Consider the following 24,374-nt stretch of genomic DNA (forward strand, 5'->3'; position numbering starts at 1 on the left):
ATTTGTCTATTTTGGCTTTTGCTGCCATTGTTTTTAGTGTTTTAGTCATGAAGTCTTTGCCCATGCCTATGTCCTTAAGGGTATTGCCTACATTTTCTTCTAGGGTTTTTATTGTTTTAGGTCTTACATTTAAGTGTTTAATCCATCTTGAGTTAATTTTTGTACAAAGTGCAAGGAAGGGGTCCAGTTTCTGATTTCTGCATATGGCCAGAGAATGGCCATTATTAAACAGTCAAAAAACAACAGATGTTGGCAAGGTTACAGAGAAGAAGGAATACTTTATATGCTGCTGGTAGGAATGTAAATTAGTTTAGCTGCTGTGAAAAGGAGTTTGAAGATTTCTCAAAGAACTTAAAACAGAACTACAATTCAACCCAGCAATCCCAATATTGTGTATATACCCAAAGGAAAATAAATTGTTCTACCAAACAGACACATGTAATCATATCTTCATCACAGCACTAATCAAAATACCAAAGGGATATCAACGAATATACCCATCAACTGTGGATTCAAAATAATGTGGTACATATTCACAACGGAATAGTATGCAGCCAGAAAAATGAATAAAATCATGTTCTCTGCAGCAACATGGATGCAGCTGGAGGCTATTATCCTAAGTGAACTAATGGAGAAGCCATTAAATATACATGGACACCACAAAGATGGATACAAGACACTGGGGACTGCTTGAAGGAGGAGGATATGAGGATGGTGTGGGTTGGAAAGCTACCTATCAGATACTATGCTCACTACCTTGGTGATGGGATCCTTCACACATCAAGGCTCAGTGACACACAATTTACCCGTGTAACAAATCTGTAAAAGTATCACCTGGGCGGGGTGTGGTGGCTCACGCCTGTAGTCCCAACACTTTGGGAGGCTGAGGTGGGTGGATTACCTGAGGTCAGGAGTTCGAGACCAGCCTGGCCAACATGGTGATACCCCATTTCTACTAAAAATACAAAAATTAGCTGGGCATGGTGGAGGGCACCTATAATCCCAGCTACTCGGGAGGGTGAGGCAGGCAAATCAATTGAACCCTTGAGGCGGAAGTTGCAGTGAGCCAAGATCGAGCCATTGCACTTGAACCTGGGTGACAAGAACGAAACTCCGTCTAAAAAAAAAAAAAAAGTATCATCTGAACCTAAAATGAAATTAGAAAAAAGAGACAGAAAATCTTATAAGTAGCCAGAAAACGTTGTACATTAATTTCAGAGGAGTGATTTTAAGTCACCAGAAATTTGTTCTATACAAATTATGGCCCTAATGACAACGGAATGGTATTCTTTAAATAATAAAAGGAAATAAATACCTATCTAGAATTCTATGCCCAAGGAAATATTCTTAAAATTGAAGCTACAATAATAAAGTGTTTCAGACAAAAATCTAACAGCATTTGCTACAAGATAACCTGAAATTAAATGAATCAAAAGGAAGTTAAGACTGAAGAAAAATGACCCCAAATGGAAACAAACAGAACTGCAGGAAGAATGAGAAAGAAAATAAAAAGAGAATATATAAATGAATAGTGAGAAAGTAAGTAAAGGTAAAAAATAATAGTAGTACTTTTGTGGCTTTAAAACTATTTGGAACAATGACTCAAAATAAGAGAAGGAGAAAATGGAGTACATTGTTCTCTTTTTATCAAAATTAATAAAAATAATAATGTATATTAAGTGACAATGAGTAAAAATTAAATGGTTTAATATCTAAAATAACTTTAAAAATAATAATGTATACATAGCAAATTAGTAAAATAAAATAACAATTCTATAAATTATTTGAAAAATCTGAATATAGGCCAGACAAGAAATGAATAGAAGTATAAAGTAAGTGAGCCTAACATAGGAACAGTAGAATTTAGTTACAATATTAATTTTAAAGAAAACAGTCAATGATAAGATTAAACATGCCCTAGAAATGCCAGTTTTCTCTGTTTTTACAGGTTGAAAAGATCTGGGCAGGTGATGTCTTTTTAAATCTGCATAAATTATCAGAAGACAAAACAAAAATAGTTTCCCAAATTACCAGCTAGATCATTTACGTTTATATTTATGCTTACATTTATTTTTCTTCTCAAAATAAATAACGTATTTAAATAACTCTGAAATCATAAACTCATTTCAATTAAACTCTTTTCTAAAACAATTATGGAGAATTTATGTACTGCCCAAATTCTTTGTTATTAAGAAGGCAATATAATAACATTCTGGTTTCTGAAGTTGTAGAATCCATCTTTGAAGCATTTGAAAACTAAAATGTTTCTCCAGAAAGTGTATCCGAATGTTGCCTAAAATACTGAGATTATTTTAGATTAGGGCTTCTCAGTCAGTATGCTGCTACCATTTCAGGCTCAATAATTCTTTATTTTGGGGGCCTCTCCTGTGCATTATGAGATGTTTAGCAGGATCCCTGGCCTCCACTCACTAAATGTTAATAGCATCCTCCTAGTCATAACAAGCGAACTATGTCTCTAGACATTGTCAAAATTTCCCTTGAGGGAAAAATTACCTCTTGTTGAAAACAATTGCCCCAGATGATCTATAATCATTTACTACAATGCTGAAGATAACTATCATCTTTAGTTCCAGGGTTGACTGACTTAATTCATGTTATGCTAATTCTCCAAAAACATTCGACATCTTCATTAAAATAGCATATAAATTATAAGGCATCCCTGAACTATTTTTACAAAAATAACTTATTTTGAGAAGGTGTTGCTTTGATGTTGAAAGAATAAGAGCATCAAATTTTTAAACTATATGTAGAAAATATTCTGCATTTGAAAAAGAAATAGAACTAAAACATATTTCTACAGAAATTCTTGGAACTTTTCTACTTTTGTGTAAAGATCAATTATGACAGACTAATATGAAATTTGACCTTTATTTGGAAGAAATCTGTCACAGGTTGTCATTGATTACATGAAAAATTATAAACGTTCTGTACTAAACAGGAACATTATCAGTATTTACAGTGACTGCACATCTGCCTAGTGAGATTCCAGTCATACTTAATATCACCCTGATGCCTGATTTGGAAACAAACTTACACTTTCTCTAAAAGCAAGAACAAAGAATTTGGACTATAAAAACAGGTTCCTGGAATCTTACCATATTTGTATTTTTTTCACTGGTAATTTTACTTCAAACATAATCTTGTTCATTAGCATGCATATTTCTTATGTATATATTTTTTCATATATTAATTTTTGAATGGATATTGACTAATTATTAGAAGGCGGGTGTTGTGATAGGTGGATGTAAACTGAATAAAATTAAAATGTCTGACATTTAATGGAAGGCATAGGCAAGTACATAAATTGTCACATCTGATAAAGCATCTAAAATCATGAACAAATTATTTTTCAGGACTAATTCTATCTTTAATATAAGTGTTCTATTGACTTGTTTCTCAAAAAAATGAGTTATAATAAGGATTGAAAATTTAAAGAGCTTTGAACAGTTGGTGGAGTATATCAGTTTCTTCAAACTAGGTATGTGTATACCTGAGAGTAAATGAAAATACTTTTTAAAAGGATAAGAAATTTTCAGGAAAGAAAAAGTTTAAAAGATATTCAGGTCTTAAGTAAAGTCATTGTTTAATTAAAAGGTACACATTGATAATTTCTGTTATGCCTTATCTAGAATACCTATGAGTGAGAGAAGCAGGATGAGGCAGAGGAAGAATCTGAACTACAATGCACCTGCAACACAGAGCTTAGCTGATGGCACTTCAGAGATATCCCAAATTGGGACAAGAAGATTGGGTCATTGAACCTCTGTGAGGACCAATTTTGGGAAGTGGGCTGGCCCTAAGAGAAGTTTTAACTATGACAAAAGCCTTTCAATGAGGGAGTTCCTTGAGAGTCTCACCTGTGAGCTGCCTTCCAGGGTTGAATGTGAATCTAGGGCAAAGCTACAGCATCCACTGCATACCACCCCCTGACTAGTTAGAATCCATGTGCTTTGCATGGTATGTTTACTCTACTTGGGAACATACTCTCCAAGACTCTGGCTGGTATTGTTTCTGGACAACTTATAAGCAGAAGTTTAATGGGGAAAAAATAAGTTCATATAGCCACAGCTAATTTCACAGCTGCAACTATTTTTTAAATTATTGTTTGCCTCCTTCTGATACATATTTTAAATTTGTTTCATTGTTGCCTAGAATCCTGGCTGATTTGGGTAGCTTACCTATCAAGGTGACCCAGATTTGCATACCTGAGAGGTTTGAGCCCTTTGATTTTTCATGTCCTTCTGAGATCTTTGATGCTGTGCTTGCTCACATACCATCAAAATTGGGCAGAGCAAGTCAACTAGATGCTCCAGGGGATTAATTTGGCAAACACTGTCTTCTCTGCCTCTATTGTATCAGACCAACCCTACCTATTCCTGATTACCAACAACAATTATTCTTGGCAGCATACCTCATTTTATTGGCTTTGACGTATACACAACGAACCCCAAAGGGCCACGTGGCAGCCGTAGGTTAAGTTTAGTCAGCCTTCCGCAAATATTCAACCTCTGAGAATCACAAGATCTGGGACTGCAGTTTTAGGGTCAGGACGCTCAAATTATTTAGGTAAGTTACTGAAGTGAGGCTACTAAGGGCTATTGTAATTGGAACAACTTGATTCCAGACATATGTAGTCTACCTAATTAGGGATACAGCACCATATAAAAGTCATATCTCTCTCATAACTCCATCTGCTTGCCTCTTTACCAGACCTCCTTGTCCCAAAGTGTTTAATCTTTCTTCTCCCAAGTCCTGATCAATCAGCAAAGCCATTCACTATTTCCCAGGAAATAGTCTCACAATAATCACCTCCTCCACCTTTCAAAGTCTGAGAAAATACATCTGCCAGTTCAATCCTTTCCACAGTAGCCCTTCTCATTTTGCATCAGCATTGTTGAAAATTTAATAATTGTAGTCCAACAGCAAGCCAATGGGATATGGTACTCTACCTTTCACCTGTGATGGGATCCTCATTTCCTGCTTGCCTGTAGGTGATTTAGCTGTAAGGTATCATTTTAGGGTCTGCTTTCTAGAAACCAGACTGCTACCAACTTCCAAAAATCACACATGGTATATTTAGGAATGCCCTCAGGAACAGTACCAGTAAGACATTAGGATAGAAGACTGACAAAAGGGAGAAGTTGAACTGTGATGTAGTTCGAGGCTTCAGGTAGTCCCATGAGGGGTCCATCAGAGATGCTTCTAATTTAGAAATTAACCCGGCTGGGCTTGGTGGCTCACGCCTGTAATCCCAGCACTTTGGGAGGCCGAGGCAGGAGGATCACCTGAGGTCAGGAGTTTGAGACCAGCCTGACCAACATGGAGAAACCTCATCTCTACTAAAAATACAAAAAATTAGCCGGGCGTGGTCATGCACGTCTGTAACCCCAGCTACTCGGGAGGCTGCAGCAGGAGAATCACTTGAACCTGGGAGGCAGGGGTTGTGGTGAGCCAAGATCACACCATTGCACACCAGCCTGGGCAACAAGAGCAAAACTGTGTCTAAAAAAACAAAAAAAAAAAAAAAGAAAGAAAGAAAGAAAAAGAAATCAATGAATTATGCAGGTTATTCCATTGCTCAAGTTTGAAAAGCCAATGACTTAAGATAGCAAACATTACCAAATGTATTAGCTACCTAAGGATGCCATAACAAATTGCTACAGATTTCACAGCTTAAAACAACAGAAACATATTCTCTTAGAATCTGTTTCATCATTTTATCCAAGCTTCTGAGGGCTCCTGGCAATTCTTGACATTCCTTGGCTTACACACTTGATAACTTCAATCTCTGCCTCTATCTTCATATGTCTTTCTTCTCTCTGTGTCTGTCTTTTCCTTTTCTGTCACTTATAAAATCACCGGCCATGGGATTCCAGGCACATCCTAACTCAGGATATCTCATCTCAAGACCCTCACCTTAATGGCATCTGTAAAGACTCTTCTTACTTCAAATAATGTCATTTGTCAAGGTTCTGCCTGAACACACGTTTTGAAGTCCAGCCACTATTTAATCTGCTACACTCTGAAAGAGTGGTTCTCTGATTTCAGAGTGCATGATAATCCCCTGGTGTGTTCACTAAAAACGTAAAATTCCATACACAGACATTCTGTGACTGAATTCTAAATTCTTAATGCAGGTGGCCCTTCAAAAACATTTTATAAAACACTGTTCTTGAAAACATGGACAACTTTACTAGCATAAGACAATTACTTCTGTATTTGATGATAGGGTTACTGGAATGGTTTATGTTTTGATATGTCACTGGTTGAGGATAACACTTAAAGAGTGTCTTATGTTCTTCTACTACAACACACATAAAGACTGCAGCTACTACTGCAGGATATGCTGCTGTAACAATCAAGGCATTGAAAACTATAATACTTCTTGTAGTGAACAGCACTGTTTTTATTTTATTTGAAAGCCAGTTTTAGATGGTAGTGTCATTTGCTAATGCCAGTGGATCTTTGGTGGCAAATATGGCTCATTGGCTGATTTTTAAAACTTCTGGGTTTCTAAGTTGTCATCCACAGGTAAAAAAGACGGACTCTTTGGATTGAGTAAGTGATACTTAGGCACTGAATTTGATGTTTCAAAAAATATATATGACTTTATGTTATATCTCTCTGTATTAGTTTATTCTCAGGCTGCTGATAAAGACATACCTGAGAATGGGTAATTTATAAAGAAAAAGAGGTTTAATGGACTCACAGTTCCACGTGGCTGGGAAGGCCTCACAATCATGGGGGAAGGTGAAACACACATCTTACATGGCAGCAGACAAGAGAGAATGAGAGGCCAAGCAAAAGGGGTTTCCCCTTATAAAACCATCAGCTCTCTTACCACAAGAGCTGTAGGAGAGAAACCACCTCCATAATTCAATTATCTTCCACCGGGTCTCTCCCACAACACAAGGGGATTATGGGAGCTATAATTCAAGATGAGATTTGGGTGGGGACACAGCCAAACCATACCATTTTGCCCCAGCCTCTCCTGAATCTCATGTCCTCTTATTTCAAAACCAATCATGCCTTCCCAACTGTCCACCAAAGTTTTAAGTCATTTCAGCATTAACTCAATAGTCCACAACCCAAAGACTCATTTGAGACAAGCGAAGTCCTTTCTGCCGATGAGCCTGTAAAATCAAAAGTAAGTTAGTTACTTCCTAGATACACTGGGGGTAATGGCATTGAATAAACACACTCATTCAAAATGGGAGAAATTCACCAAGATGAAAAGGTTAAAGGCCCCCTGCAAGTCCAAAACGCAGTGGCGCAGTCAAATCTTAAAACTCCTAAATGATCTCCATTGACTCCATGTCTCACATCCAGGGTGCACTGATACAAGAGGTGGGCTCCTACAGCTTTGGGAAGCTCCGCCCCTGTGCCTTGACAATGTATAGCCCTTCTTCTGGCTGATTTCATGGGCTGGCATTGAGTGTCTGTGGTTTATCTAGGTGCACGGTGCCAGATGTTGGTGGATCTACCGTTTTCTGGGGCCTAGAGGATGGTGGCCTTCTTCTCAGAGCTCCACTGGGCAATGCCCCAGTAGGGACTCTGTGTCGGGGCTCCAACCCCACATTTCCCTTCCGCACTGCTCTAGAAGAGGTGCTCAATAAGGGCCACGCTCCTGCAGCAAACTTCTGCCCAGGTATCCAGGCATTTCCATACATCCTCTGAAATCTACATGGAAGTTCCCAAACCTCAATTTTTGACTTCTGTTCACTCTCAAGCTCAACACTACGTGGAAGCTGCCAAGGCTTGGGGCTTGCACCCTCTGAAGCCATGGTCCAAGCTGTACCTTGGCCCCTTTTAGCCATGGCTGGAGCATCTGGGATGCAGGGCACCAAGTCCCTAAGCTGCACATAGCAGGGGGCCCTGGGCCCAGACCAAGAAACCATTTTTTCTTCTTAGGCCTCTGAGCATGTGATGGGAGGGGCTGCCTTGAAGACTCCTGACATGCTCTAGAGACATTTTCCCCATTGTCTTGGTGATTAATATTTGGCTCCTCATTACTTATGCAAATCTCCATGGCCAGTTTGAATTTCTCCTCAGTAAATGGGTTTTTTCTTTCTATCGCATCTTTAGGCTGCAAATTTTCCAAACATTTATACTTTGTTTCCTCTTGAATGCTTTGCTGCTTAGAAATTTCTTCCACTGGATACCCCAAATCATCTATCTCAAGTTCAAAGTTCCACATATCTCTAGGGCAGGGGCAAAATATCACCAGTCTCTTTGCTAAAATATAGCAAGTGTCACTTTTACTCCAGTTCCCAACAAATTCCTTGCCTCCACCTGACACCACTGCAGCCTGGATTTCATTGTCCATATCATTATCAGCATTTTGATCAAAGCCGTTCAACAAATCTCAAGGAAGTTGCAAATTTTCTTACATCTTTCTATCTTCTGAGCTCTCCAAGACTCTAGGAAGTCCAAACTTTCCCACATCATTTTTTCCTTTCTCAGGGCCCTCCAAACTGTTCAAACCTCTGCATGTTACCCAGTTCCAAAGTTGCTTCTACATTTTCAGACATCTTTACAGCTTGTGCCCCATAGCCTGGTACCAATTTACTGTATTAGTCTGTTCTTATGCTGCTGATAAAGGCATAGCTGAGACTGGGTAATTTATAAAGAAAAAGAGAAAGGACTCACAATTCCACATAGATGGGGAGGCCTCACAGTCATGGCAGAAGGCGAAACTCATACCTTAAATGGCAGCAGACAAGAGAGAATGCAGGCCAAGCAAAAGGGGTTTTCCCTTACAAAACCATCAGATCTCGTGAGACTTATTCACTACCCCGAGAATAGTGTGGGGGAAACCACCCTCATGATTCAATTATCTCTCACCGGATCCCTCCCACAACACGTGGGAATTATGGGAGCTACAGTTCAAGATGAAATTTGGGTGGGGACACAGCCAAATCATATCATTCTCATTTATATAACAGGACATAACACATCAATTTATATAATTAGAAGAGAAATTTTATTTCAAATTTACAGTCAGAATCAAATGATAGTCTTGATAGTCTTGTGTCAGACTCTGTTTTTGGCTTCATGCCCATTCTCCCCTAATTTTTAGTTTAACAGAACCGTGACAAAATGTTTCTAGCCCCAAGCAGGGGATTATGATAAAATTAGGTCCATTATGACAATAATGTTTCTATTTTTCCCACCATGATAGCAGCTAGAAATGGCCATGGGACCTAGTTCTGGTCTAAACTTTGTTAAATTTAAGCAGTAATCTGCTGGAAAGAAAGATGCTCTAGAAACTTTCTCCTTTGATTATTACAGTTGAGCCATACCTAGAACAAGATCTCTTTCTGCTTTTTTTCTGCCTTGAATATAAATGTGACTTCTAGAACACAATACTCTGTAACCATGAGGTAACAGCTGACAAAGACAGGCTATGAACATTACAGAGATACTGACTCTGATACCGATAGACCACTGAATCCCTGCCAGTAATGGTCTGTTTCAGACCCCTTAGGTTTCTGTTAGTTAAAACCCAAAATCACACTAGCTCAAATTATATTGTATCTGAAAGTTATAAAGCAAATGGACTTAATAATTAAAGAACATTTAAATGCAGACCTATTAGTTGAATATTTCATCTCTTCCTAGAATTCCTAGCAGCCTTTAATCGATATAGGGATTTTAAAGAGAAAAAAAGAAATAAAAGAAATTTATCAGCAAATGAAACAGACTCAATTTTAATTGTTTTTCCAGTTTTTGACTATTAATTTAGGTTTCATTACGTTTTTACTCTAACCTAAATGTTGCCTATCCACTTTTAGCATTGAGTTTTATTGGGTCATATTTAGGTCTAACGGTCTATTTATTTGAGTTGTTTTTTATGCAAAATGTTTAAAAAATATGCATAGCCTAATGTAATGTATCTAACTAGTCATCAACATATAGAAAAAAAACAAATTTTTGAACTTGTGCTACTATTCATTATATGAAGTTATATATATATATATATTTATTTCTGCATTTTTACCGTTATTCTCATTTTTACACTTAATAATTCATTGGTATTCATTTCTTTGTGATGCTGGTCAGATACAAATCAGAACAAAGTCACTTGAATATATGAGTTGATTTTTTTAATATCTGCAAATACAGAGTCTACAAAAGCTAGTGTTTCTATTTTAAAGAACCAGATGCTTGAGAAAGAAAAAAAATGTGTTTTAAATTTTAGAAATATTGGTTTGGAGTAGCAAGACCACAAACTCTGGAAAATGTAGAATATGATTAAGACACAGATTGAGAATGTGTTCCTGATTGCATAAAATTATTTTTTAAAAATTATTTATTTATTTATTTTTTTCAGATGGAGTCTCGCTCTGTCGCCGAGGCTGGAGTGCAGTGGCGCAATCTCGGCTCACTGCAAGCTCTGCCTCCCGGGTTCTCGCCATTCTCCTGCCTCAGCCTCCCCAGTAGCTGAAACCACAGGCGCCCGCCGCCTCGCCCAGCTAATTTTTTTTCTATTTTTAGTAGAGACGGAGTTTCACCGTGTTAGCCAGGATGGTCTCCATCTCTTGACCTCTTGATCCGCCCGCCTCGGCCTCCCAAAGTGCTGGGATTATAGGCGTGAGCCACCGCACCCGGCCAAGATTATTTTTAAAAGTCTTTTAAACTTCAAACAGACAGGAAATATGTACCATTTCTGAACTTTGAACTAAGATTTAAGCAAAGGAATAAAAAAAAAGAAAATTTATTCACTAATAGGGACTTTCCAGTCTCTGTAGTTCCTCAGGTCTTATTCCCGAAGTGATTTGGAAACAACAGAATTTGGAGTAATTTGTGGTGAATCCAAAGTCCAGGGTGAATTTAACTCATTTGCCAGGTGGTAGGAAAGGTATACAGTAAACCATTTAGCAGAAATTCATGTTCTTTATGATATTCCAGAAATAAGAAAGGAGTGAAATGTCTACCTATATAGGGTTGAGGGTGGTTTTAGAGAGGCCCGTTGTCCAAGAAATGAGAAGGAGCTTTTTAAAATTTTAGGAAGAGTAATTGAGATGCCACATACCAAAAAATAAAAAAAAAATCTAATAAAAATAAAATAAAGAATTACAGGCCTAGTGATTAGGGATACTAGAGGTCATGATGGAAACTCGTTCGTCAACTATGGGGTCAAGTAGAGTCAGGGTTTGACAACAAAACATCAAATAAAATAAACTATACTCCACAACAGCACAAACCAACAGACCAATGTAATGCTGTATAATTTAGAAAAATTGCTGCAGATGTCAGGTTTATAAGTAAGCTTTGTAAACCTAGGTTTCACTCTGAAAATAAGGAAGGCAAAAGAAAAGTTTATGAAACTTGGATTTCTATGTTGACCAAAGGACACTGTGATTTAAATTAGAAGCAACTAAAGACTTTAACTTGGCAAAAATAAATTTTATAATTCCACAGGGAATTTACAGCTTTGAAAGTCAAGTTGGGAGCAGTTATAAAAATAAAGTGAGTTAAAACTTTAACGTTCTAGTGTTATGATTAGGTAATTTAAATCAAAGCAAAGATACTTAGTTTTCAATATAAATTAAATATGAATAGTTATCTGTGTGTTTTGTTTAGTTTTGCTTTGTTTTTGACAGAAGTGGACATCTTAATAAATAATAACCAGTTTACTCAGATAATCTGGTTTCAAACTCTGTTTTTGATATTTACTAGGCATAATTGTCTTTGACAAGTGGAGGAATTATGGGCTGATACAAGAGGAAGGCCATCTGCAGACCAGGAGACATGATGTCACCAGGTACTAAAACTGTTGACACCATGATTTTGGACATCCCAGATTCCAAAACTGTGAGAAATTTTCAGATTATCCTCTGAAGATTTATATGTTGAAACCCTAACACCCAAGATTATGGTATTTGAAGGCAGCTCACTGGGAGATAATTAAATCGTGAAGATGATGCCTTCAAGAATGAAATTGGTGCCTGGTCTGGTTTAGATCTGTGTTCCCACGCAAATCTTATGTTGAATTGTAATCACTAGTGCTGGAGGTGGGGCCTAGTGTGAGGTCACTGGATCATGGGGGCAGTTTCTAATGATTTAGCACCATGTCTCTAGAACTGTTCTCCTGATAGAATTCTCACTAGCTTTGGTTGTTTAAAAGTTTGTGGCTCCTCCCCACTCTCACTCTCCTACTCTGGCCATGCGAAGTGCCAGCTCCTCTTTTGCCTTCCACCATGATTGTAAGTTTCCTGAGGCCTTCTCAGAAGCTAAGCAGATTCTAGCATCACGCTTCCTGTACAGCCTGCAAAACCGTGAGCCAATTAAACCTTATTTCTTTATAAATTACTTAGTCTCATGTATTTCTTAATAGTAGTGCAAGAATGATCTAATACAGTGCCTTTTTAAAAAAGAGACTTCTGTTTGAAGTCTCTTTTCTTCTGTTTGAAGAAAAAGAGCTTGCTCTCTTTCTGCTCTCCAACATGTGAAGATACAAGAGGAAGGCCATCTGCAAACCAGGAGACATGATGTCACCAGGCACTAAAACTGTTGACACCATGATTTTGGACTCCCCCAGACTCCAAAACTGTGAGACAGAAATGGTTGACGTTTAAAACACCTAATTTATGGTATTCTGCTCTAGCAGCCCAAACTGACTAAGGCAGGGAGATACCTTCCCTGACTTCAATCATTTTACAAGCAAAATAAGTAGTACAGCATTTTGCCTAGCATTTAACAAAAAATTTAGATACTTGAATAGTGTATTTTGGAAAGTAACTTTGCAGATGTTAAAATATTAAATTTTCAAATATTATATAACTTAAACATTATACAATATAAAATATATTTTTAAATGATGACTAAATTCTTACTATTTCCCTTTCACTCTGCATCTTGGCCATTTCTATCTGTTTTGAATCCCATAAAATGCTTTTCTCTCTCTTTATATATGCTCTTTCCTCTGACAGAAATTTTTTGACTATTGTTCCATCCTCCCATTCGTAACTATTGGCCAAGCTTATATATTCTGTATGATTAAAAATAGACATAATGTCCTCAAGGATACCTTTCCATTTTCATAAAGTCTATGCCAAGATCTCCCCTGATGTGTTAACATAAAAGCCTATAGTTCCTTCGTCATTAAATTTAGTTCAGTGTTGGCGAATGACTTTCTTGCCTGTCACTGGCATTCAGTGATAAACACTGGGAGGGCAGAACCATTGTGTACTTTAGATTACTTCAGCTAGCACCTACAATGGTATGTAGTATGCACACAATGCATATTCATGAAATAAACGTTTACTAACAGACTAGCACATGAAAGTAAGCACTGCCCCAAAATTTGTTTAATCTCAATTTTCTATTGACTTTTTCATGGCTATACTATAAAACAGGAACTTGATTATGCTGAGTACTCATAATGGTTGTCATGAGACATCAGTGAAACAAATTACCTAAACTACCTTTCGAAGTTGAATTTTCTCAGTATCAAAGCTCATTTCTGTATTCATAAAAATGTTGTTAAGTACTTGGCAAAAGAGAGTCATTTACAGTTATTTGTAATGTTTCAAATTACCATGAATTTCAACCCAAATGTAAGGTAAATATAGTTAAAAAAAGAATATTTTCATAAGCATCAATATAATAAATGGTATAGCTGCAGACCACAGGAAAATTCTCTAATATGTATTGGAGATAATGTAAAAGATAATTTCAATGGAAACTCTTTTTCCATCATTTAGATAAAGTCATACTTTTAAAATAAGCTAGGTGAAAATCTATGTGTTTAATTAAGCTTTGTAGTGTAAGCTCTTCATTCAATTGCTTTAATAGATTTTGACGTGCATACACAATGACTGAATTTTACCTTAGGTGTCAGCAGGCTATTAACTGAACCTAATTCCTGGATGCAGTGGATTTCAGAGTGGTTAATAGGAGAGAATTAAAGCACTTACAATTCTACATCTGACAAATATATACATCAAGTGTGATTTAAAAAAAAGAGGCTATACTATTTTTTATTTTTCTGGTGAGATTAGATGAAAAAGCAAAGAACAACAGGGTGTTTCATCAAAATGTAAGACTGAAATACAACATGTCAGAACATAGCATAAAATGTCGTAGAAATTAAAATCATCCTTATGAAAGTTTTTGCACTTTCACCCTTTTCTGCTAATACAGAGCTGAATTTGACAAAATTATCAGAGGGTTCTACAGTACAAACTTCTCAAAATTATAAGTGCTTAATCATTTAACTTGTAACATTTTGTAAAAACTGTACAGTTAAATTGCTTTTTAAAATATGCTTAAAAGATGCAGTTTAGAAAGAGTTGATTATGAGAACAAAATATGCACATTACAAAATGCTGAAAAAATGTATTTTAAAAATTAAATCCATCTAAACAACCACACTCAGTGACCTCAACTAAATGACTTTTGGCAAATTTCTGTCTATATGCACAATATTTTACATGACCGAGAGTATTTTGCACATATAATTTGGTATCCTAATTTTTAACTTAATATAAAGTGTAAACAGTTCTAATAATAACATTTTAAATATATTTTAAAATGACTTTATGAGCCTGTTTATGAATAAGCCACAAATTGCATCATTTAATCAATTTTCCATGATTATACATTAACATGGTTTTCAATTTTCTTTCAGAAGTTTGCTTAGCTAATCTAAATAATGTTCCTATGAATATCTCGGTGTTCATTTGCTATGTAAAAGAACATTAATTTTTTAATAACTAAAAAGTTTGGAGATACATAAAGCATATATAATGTAAATACATGATTTTAGGCTGGGCGTCTTATATTTTCATCTTATAGCAATGTTTCCTTAATTGAAAGAAAAGACCCTTGGAAAAATGCAAGCCATATTTAGGAACAGTATCTATTGCAATGCAATTTTAACTTTATAAAGAAAAATTCAACAAAGATGTCATTCTTACTTTGGCAAGAAAATTAACACAATCTTTCGTGAATGTGTGTGTGTGTGTGCACTTAAGCACAAATGAAGGTAATGGTGAAACGTGACAATTTTACATAAATTCTGATGCTCCAAGGCCAAGATACAAGCAAAAAGAAGCAGTACTATTAGGTAAAGAATACTATCTTTGAAGACTATTGACCAAAAAAATGTATTTTTCATGTTACATTTCTCAAAAAATATCACATTACCATCATAGAGTGTTCTGAGGTTAACTATCACTATGGAAATGTAAAAAGCACATTTTTTCAGAGCCAAAGGTCTGTAAATTTGTATCATGGATGAATTATAAATTAGCTACATTTATTTGTCATTTGACTAAGCAGGAAAAATGTTTTTCCTCTCCTTCCCATAAAGATATTGGTCTGTTTACTTAAAGTCTCAGATGCTGATTTGTGCAGAGATATTAGTTGTCACATCACCATGACATAAAGGGCAAAATTTCAAATTTATACCTTCTCTCTGATTCTCTTCTCATTCTTTTTTAGTAATTCATAGGGAAGTGGTGCCAGTACTCTACTGAGATTCAGGAGTCACCACTTTCTTTACTCTTTTCGTCTATGCTACTGGGCAAAAATTGGTAAAAAAAAAAAAAAAAAAAAAAAAAAACACCAACAATTATATCACGTATGAAGGAAATAGGTTAAACCTAAGCCCTGTGACTCATCTCCAGGTTTTATTACATCATCTAGGATAGCAGAAACTTATCCAACAGTTTTTCATTTGATTAGCTCACTTGCTCGCACTCCCTCTTTCTCTCTTTTCCTGTATCTTTCCCTTTTAATTTGCTATATGAAAAACTTAAACACGAGTGAGCAAAGAGGAGGATGCAACTGAATATTTTTGGAAATGTGGACATCATATAAGGGTAAGTGTGTAATACTGTATATTTTTATTTATTTATTTATTTATTACCAGAAACACGTGCACTTTATTGAATGCCGTTGTAGAAAAGTGTGTGAGGATAAAGGGCTGACACAGGACTCGGCTCTGGGGCAGGGCGAGGAATGGAAGGTGGAGTACATGGGATACAGGTCATGGGCAGAGCTCCTGGCCTCAATGATGCCTCCTGATCTATTGATAGACTTGGAAGATCAACACTGGGATGATGATGAGCAGAATGGTCATGAGGATGCCCAAAATCAGGGCCCAGATGTTCAGGCACTTGGCGGTGGAGGCATAGGCCTGGGCGCCAGTCAGGTCGCCAACCATCTTCCTGTGCCTAGACTTCACGGAGTAAGCGAATGCTATGAAGCCCAGGCAGCAGGGGTTCATGAAGAGAGTGTTGAACAGGGACCAGACAACATGGTCGGGCACAGAGGTCTCTTTGCGGATGTGGATCACGGTGGACGTCGGAGGAGCAGGGTTGTAGGCCGCCCCCAGCACAGCCACCTTGTGCTCGTCCTTGAGCATCTCATAGTTGGGGGGCTGGCCGCTGTTGATAGGAGAGAAGAAGGTTGGACAGTGTGGTTCATGGCGGTCCAGTGAAGACCAGCGGTGGTCGGGTTACTGGGATGGCTCTCAGTGGGCCCTAATATTGTATATTTAACCATAATAGTGATTAATTTGTTTTTATCACTAGTGGATTATAATTCTGAATTATTGAAACCTTTGTTTTTCTGAATAGACAGAAAAAGATGATCTTAGTAACATAAGAAAGTGGTTGTCATTTTTCACTATGTCTTCAGGCTAATCATATTAATTTTCATGGGAACAGGTACCTTTTCTAGGATAAAGAAATAGTTTGTGCCTCCAGCAGGAGAGTAACACCAGATTTGTATTTAGTTTTCTCAAGAAGGTAGTCCCTCAGTGATGTTAAAAAAAAGACATGAAACACATGCAATGTTAGAGGCCTTTTCCTCATTAAACTCATGTGCACACCTTTTTTTCTTCTTTTCCAGTTCATGAACCTTTTAATCTTATCTATGTAAAAAGTAAGAAAAACATTTTGTGTTATATAATTTGGACAGAGCCTAATTTCTCTAATGATAGTTCATCTTCAAATGGTAAAAGAAAGGTAGGGAGCAACTACACACTCACACACACGTACATGCACGCACACACACACGCACACACTGCAGGGTTTCCCTGGTATCCTCGGGGGTTGGTTCCAGGACTCCTGCAAATACGAAAAATTTTACAGAAGAACAAGTCTATTATATTAAAAAATGTAGTATTTGCATCAAACCTACACATATCCTCCTGTATACTTCAAATGATCTGTAGGTTACCTATAATACCTTATACAATGTAAATGTTATGTAAATATTTGTTATACTGTATTTTTATTTGTATGTTAAATATTGTATTATTTGTCATTTAATTATTTTTAAATATTTTATTGCATAGTTGGTTGAATACATGCATGCAGAACCCACAGATAGAGAGGGTTGACTATACTTACTTTTGCTAAACACCTTATATATATATATCTACAGTACTTTACTGAATGAATGCTTTTGCAAATATCTTTGTCTCAATCCATCTCTCCTTCTCTCTCCATATATATACACACATATATATACACACACGTACACACACATATATATGTACATATTTATGTGTGTGTTTGTGTGTGTGTGCGTTTGTATAGATATGTTACTGGAAAGGGGTCCAGATCCAGACCAGAAGAGAGATTCTTGGCTATTGGGCAAGAAAGAATTAGAGGCAAATCCATAAAGTGAAAGCAAGTTTATTAAGAAAGTAAAAGAATAAAGAATGGCTACTACGTAGGCAGAGAAGCCCTAAGTACTGCTGGTTGGCTATTTTTATGGTTACTTCTTGATTATATGCTAAACAAGAGGTTGAGTATTCATAAGTTTTCCTGAAAAGGGATGTGCAGTTCCAGGAACTGAGGGTCCCTCCTTGCTTTAGACCATATAGGGTAACTTCCTGATATTGCCATGGTATCTATAAACTGTTATGGAGATGATGGGAGTGTCTTTCAGCATGCTAGTGAATTATAATTAATTAGCATATAATGAGCAGTGAGGATTACCAGAAGTTGCCATCTTGGTTTTGGTGAGTTTTAGCTGGCTTCTTTACCACAATCTGTTTTATCATCAAGGTCTTTGTGAACTGTATCTGGTGCCAAATTTTATCTCATTACAATGGTTAATATCGAGCGTCAACTTGATTGAATTGAAGGTATTGATCCTGGGTGTGACTCTGAGGGTGTTGCCAAAGGAGATTAACTTTTGAGTCAGTGGGCTGGGGAAGGCACACCCACCCTTAATCTAGATGAGCACCATCCAAATTTATATATATATATATATTCCATTAGTTCTGTTCCCCTATGGAACCATGACTAATCCAGATTTTGGTGCCAGAAGTGATTCTAGGGGAACAGAATATTAAGGATGGAGTACTTTCACTGGTTTGGGGGTTTCTGGAGTTGGCTGCTTAATATCATTTGATCCAAAAATGCTAAGGACTGTACTTCTAATAGTAGGGAGAACACTGATAGTTTTTGGTGTGGACTATTTAGAGAGTTATCCAAAATAAATGTATTTGACATTCCTGATTCATCACTCATGAGAGGCAAGGAGTTTAGTGACTCTATATATAATACCTTTGACCATATATGGAGAACCAAAGAACATAATGAAGCAGGTTGGTTGCTTCTAAGTTCAGTGGAAAAGTGAGGAAAAAAATGATGAACTCAGTTATTCTATCTCCCGGCTTCAGAAGACACTGAGCCTCAAATTGCTAAGATTGCCCAGGGCGAGAGTCTTATCTCCTGTAGAGAAAGAGCTGAAATTGTGGAAAACCAGACATAAGCTCTTATCATGAGACTGGCTGACCTGCAACAAAGGTGCCTGCACAGCCTCTCCAGGTGTCTACTGTTACAGTGAAGACGTTGATTGGAAAAGAATGGGACCCTGCAACTTGGAATGAGTATGTGTGGGAGAACCCTGATGAAGCTGGGGACACTGAGTTTGTAAACTCTGATGAATCTTTTTTTGCTGGAAGAAACAGCTTCCCCATCCACAGTAGTGTCAACATCCCCTCACCAACCCATGCTGCCATCAGCCTTTCTACCTTTGTCTGTGGAGATTAACCCTGCATTGCCTGAGGCAACAGTGATGGCCTCCACTGATGCAGTTGCCAGGCAAGATAATGCTGATTCTCCTTAGCAGTCACCTCCAAAACCCGTGTTTGCTTCTAGACTTATAACTAGACTAAAGTTTTGGAGCGCCCCTAGAGATGAGGTTGAGAGTGTGAGCCATGAGGAGGTGCACTACACTCGAAAAGAACTGCTTGAGTTTTTTAATTTTTGTGAGCAGGAATCTGGAGAATAGGCATGGGAATGGATATTAAGGATGTGGGATAATGGTGGAAGGAACATAGAGTTGGATCAGGCTGAATATATCGATTTGGGCACACTAAGTAATTATTCTGCATTTAATGGTGCAGCTTAGGGAGGAAGTTAAAAAGGTTCTAATAGTTTATTTGCTTGGTTAGCTGAAATATGGGTTACAAGATAGCACACTGTGAGTGAGCTAGAAATGCCTGATTTACCTTGGTTTAATGTAGAGGAAGGGATCCAAAGGCTTAGGGAGATTGGGATGGTAGAGTGGATTAGTCACTTTAGACCTACTCATCCCAGCTGGGAGGGTCCAGAAAATATACAATTGACCAATGCCTTGTGAAGGAGATTTGTGAGGACAGCACCTGCATCTTTGAAGAGCCTTGTAATTGTTCTTTTCTGTATGTCAGATCTAACAGTGGAAACTACAGTCACTCAACTGCAAAATTTAAATACAATGGGAATAATTGGATCCCGAGGTGGCAGGGTCCAGGCAGAGGCACTCAACCATCAAAGGCAATGTGGGCATAGCTACTGTAATGGACAGCAGAGGCAAAGCTGCAATCAGAATGGTCTGACTCATGTAGAACTCTGGCACTGGGTAATTAATCATGGTATTTCTAGAAGTGAGATTGGTAGGAAGCCTACTGCATTACTGATTAATTTATACAAGCAGAAAACTTCTAGGTCGAATGGACAGAAGATTAATTTGAATTATAAAAACAGAGAATCACATCCCCTCAGTCAATTTCCAGACATGAGCCAGTTTACAGACCCAGGACCCCTTGAATGAAAGGGAGGCCAGGTCCCCTTGAGGAAGGAGCCTACTACATTAGAGACAATTTATGAAGTGAATCTTTCTCCCATCCTTCCCCAAGGAGACTTCTGGCCTTTTAACAGGGTAACTGTGCACTGGGGAAAGGGAAATGATCAGACATTTCTGGGACTACTGGGCACTGCCTTTGAGCTGACATTGATTCCAGGGGACCCAAAATATCACTGTGGTTCTCCAGTTAAAGTAGAGCCTTATGGAGGTCAGGTAATTAATGGAGTTTTATCTCTGGTTTGACTTACAGTGGATCCAGTTGGTCCCCAGTCTCATCCCGTGGCCATTTCCCTGGTGCTAGAATGCATAATTGGCAAGAACATACTTAGCAGTCAGCAGAACCCCCACAATGGCTCCCTGACTGCTAGGGTGAGGGCTATTATGCTGGGAAAGGCCAAATAGAAGCCGTTAGAGCTGCTTCTACATAGAATAATAGTAAATCAAAAACAATATTGCAATATTGCATCTCTGGAGGGATTGAGGAGATTAGTGACACCATCAATGACATGAAAGACACAGGGGCGGTGATTTCCAACACAACCCTGTTCAACTCTCCCATTTGGCCTGTGCAGAAGACAGGTGGATCTTGGAGAATGACAGTGGATTATCACAAGCTTAACCAAGTGGTGACTCCAATTGCAGCTGCTGTACCAAATGTGGTTTCATTGCTTGAGCAAATTAACACATCTCCTGGTACCTGGTATATAGCCGTTGACTTGGAAAAGTGCCTTTTTCTACATTCCTGTCCATAAGGCCCACCAGAAGCAATTTGCCTTCAGCTGGCAAGGCCAGCAATATATCTTTACTGTCCTATCTCAGGCATATATCAACTCTCCTTCTTTGTGTCATAATCTTATTCGAAGAGACCTTGATCACTTGTAGCTTCTGGAAGATATCACACTAGTCCATGACATTGATGGCATTATGCTGATTGGATTCAGTGAGCAAAAAGTAGCAAACACACCGGACTTATTGGTGAGACATTTGTGTGTTAGAAGATGGGAAATAAAACTGAATAAAATTCAGGGATCTTCTAACTCAGTAAAATTTCTAGGAGTCCACTGGTGTGGGGCCTGTTGAGATATTCCTTCTAAGGTGAAAGATAAGTTAGTGCATTTGGCCCCTCCTACAACCAAAAAGAGGCACAGTACCTAGTGGGCCTATTTGGATTTTGGAGGCAACGCATTTCTTATTTAGGTGTGTTACCTCAGCCCATGTATTGAGTGACCTGAAAGGATGCCAGTTTTGAGTGGGGTCCAGAACAGGAGAAGGCTATGCAACAGGTCCAGGCTGCTGTGTAAGCTGCTCTGCCACCTGGGCTATGTGACCCAGCAGGTCCAACGGTGCTTGAGGTGTCAATGGCAGATAGGTATGTTGTTTAGAGCCTTTGGCAAGCCCCCATAGGTGAATCACAACGAAGGCCCCTAGGATTTTGGAGCTAGGCCCTGCCATCTTCTGAAGATAACTACTCTCATTTTGAGAGACAGCTCTTGGTCTGTTACTGGGCTTTGGTGGAAACTGAATGTTTGACTACGGGTCATCAAGTCACCATATGACCTGAACTGCCTATCATGAACAGGGTGCTTTCTGACACATCTAGTCATAACATCGATCATGCATAGCAGCATTCTATCTTCAAATGGAAGTGGTATATATGTGATTGGGCTCCAGCATGTCCTGAAGGCACAAGTATGTTACATGAGGAAGTGGCTGAAATACCCATGGTCTCCACCCTTGCCACCCTGCCTTCTCTCCCCCTGCCAGCACCAATGGCCTCATGGGAAGTTCTCTATGATCAGTTGATAGAGGAAGAAAAGACTAGGGCCTGATTCACAGATGGTTCTGCCCAACATGCATGTACCACCCAAAAGTGGACAGCTGCACCACTACAGCCTCTTTCCAGGACATCCCTAAAGAGCAGCAGTGAAGGGAAATCTTCCCAGTGGACAGAACTCCATGCAGTGCACCTAGTTATGCACTTTGCATGGAAGGAGAAATGGCCAGATGTGCAATTATATACTTATTCATGGGCCGTAGCCAATGGTTTGGCTGGATGGTCAGGGACTTGGAAGGAGCATGATTGGAAAATTGATGACAAAGAAATTTGGGGAAGAGGTATGTGGATGGACCTCACCGAGTGGTCAAAAACTGTGAAGATATTTGTATCTCAACGAGTGACCTCAGCAGAGGAGGATTTTAATAATCAAGTGCATAGGATAACTCATTTTGTGGACACAACTCAGCCTCTTTCCCCACCCACCCCTGTCATCACTCAATGGGCTCATGAGCAAAGTGGCCATAGTCCAATTTGCCAGCAGCAGAGACCAACACTGAGCCCTCAATATGGCACCATTCCTTGGGATGATCAGCCAGCTACCTTGTGGCAGGTTGATTATATTGAACCTCCTCCATCATGGAAAGGGCAGAGGTCTATCCTCACTGGAACAGTATTTACTCCAGATATGGGTTTGCCTATCCTGCACGCAATACTTCTGCCAAGACTACCATCTGTGGACTCATGAATTCCTTATCCACTGTCATGGTATTCCACACAGCACTGCCTCTGACCAAGGCATTCACTTTATGGCTAAAGCAGTGGGCTCACCACATTCCCCATCACCCTGAAGCAGCTGGATTGATAGAACTGTGGAATGGCCTTTTGAAGTCACAATTACAATGCCAACTAGGTGACAGTACTTTGCATGGTTGGGGAAAAGTTCTCCGAAGGCTGTGTATGCTCTGAATCAGCATCCAATATATTGTACTGTTACAGTGTTGGCCAGGGTGATTGACCTGGACTATCAAGAATAAATTAGTCTACTACTCCACAATTGAGGTAAGGAAGAGTATACATGGAATACACGAGATTCATTAGGGCATCTCTTAGCATTACCATGCCCAGTGACTAAGGTCAATGGGAAATTACAACAGCACAATCCAGGCAGGACTACAAATGTCCCAGACCCTTCAGGAATGAAGGTTTGGGTCACTCCACCAGGAACAAACCACAAACTACTGAGGTGCTTGTTGAAGGCAAAGGGAATACAGAAGGGTAGTAGAAGAAGGTAGTCATCAGTACCAGCTACGACCACATGACCAGCTGCAGAAACCAGGACTGTAATTGTCATGAGTGTTTCCTTCTTTTGTTAAAAACATGTTTCCTTTATCATGTGACATAAGATTTATTTTTTATTTTTTTCAGATGGAGTTTCGCTCTTGTTGCCCAAGCTGGAGTGCAATGGTGCGATCTTGGCTCACCACAACCTCAGCCTCCCTGGTTCAAACAATTCTCCTGCCTTAGCCTCCTGAGTACCTGGGATTACAGGCATGCACTACCACGCCTGGCTAATTTTTTATTTTTAGTAGAGATGGCGTTTCTCCATGTTGGTCAGACTGGTCTCGAACTCCCAACCTTAGGTGATCTGCCCGCCTCGGCCTGCCAAAGTGCTGGGATTACAGGCCTTAGCCACCGCGCCCTGCCAACATAAGATTTACTGACTTCATATCAGCATTTAAGTGTTGTTAATTTTATGTAATAGCATCTCAGGAGATGTTTAGGGGTTCAAGTTCACAAGAGGTGAACTTGTGGTGGTTAATGCTGAGTGTCAGCTTGATTGAATTGAAGGATACAGAATATTGATCTTGCATATGTCTCTGAAGGTGTTGCCAAAGGAGATTAGCATTTGGGTCAGTGGGCTGGGGAAGGCACTTCCACCCTTAATCTGGATGGGCACCATCTAATCACCTTCCAGTGAATATAAAGCAGACAGAAAACTGCGAAAAGGTGAGACTGGCCTGGCTAACCAGCCCACATCTTTCTTCCATGCTAGATGCTTCCTGCCCTTGAACATCGGACTCCAAGCTTTGGAATTCAGACTCGCTTCAGTTTTGGAATTAGGACTGGCTTCCTTGCTCCTCAGCCTGTAGACAGCCTATTGTAGGATCTTATGATCATGTGAGTTAATACTTAATAAATTCCCCATTATATATATAATATATATGATTTATATATTATATATGTATAATATATATATTCCATTATTTCTGTCCCTCTAGGGAACCCTGACTGATACACTCATCCTGTAACTTAGAATGTCTAACCTCCTGGGAATGCAGCCCAGTTAGGTCTCAACCTTATTTTTCCCAGCCCCTGTACAAGATGGAGTCACTCTAGTTTAAACACCTCTGACAGATAATTATCTATCTAGATAATTAATATATAATTACCCAGATAATTAATATATAATTATCTATCC

At 38.6% G+C, this 24,374-nt stretch overlaps 1 pseudogene; it reads right to left on the minus strand.

The window, feature by feature from the left end:
* Positions 1-16,003: 16,003 nt before the first annotated feature.
* Positions 16,004-16,458, minus strand: LOC101057405 (interferon-induced transmembrane protein 3-like; annotated as a pseudogene).
* Between the last annotated feature and the right edge of the window lie 7,916 nt (positions 16,459-24,374).

This window comes from Pan troglodytes, chromosome 3 (assembly GCF_028858775.2).
Source record: "Pan troglodytes isolate AG18354 chromosome 3, NHGRI_mPanTro3-v2.0_pri, whole genome shotgun sequence".
In the NCBI taxonomy this organism is placed as follows: domain Eukaryota; kingdom Metazoa; phylum Chordata; class Mammalia; order Primates; family Hominidae; genus Pan; species Pan troglodytes.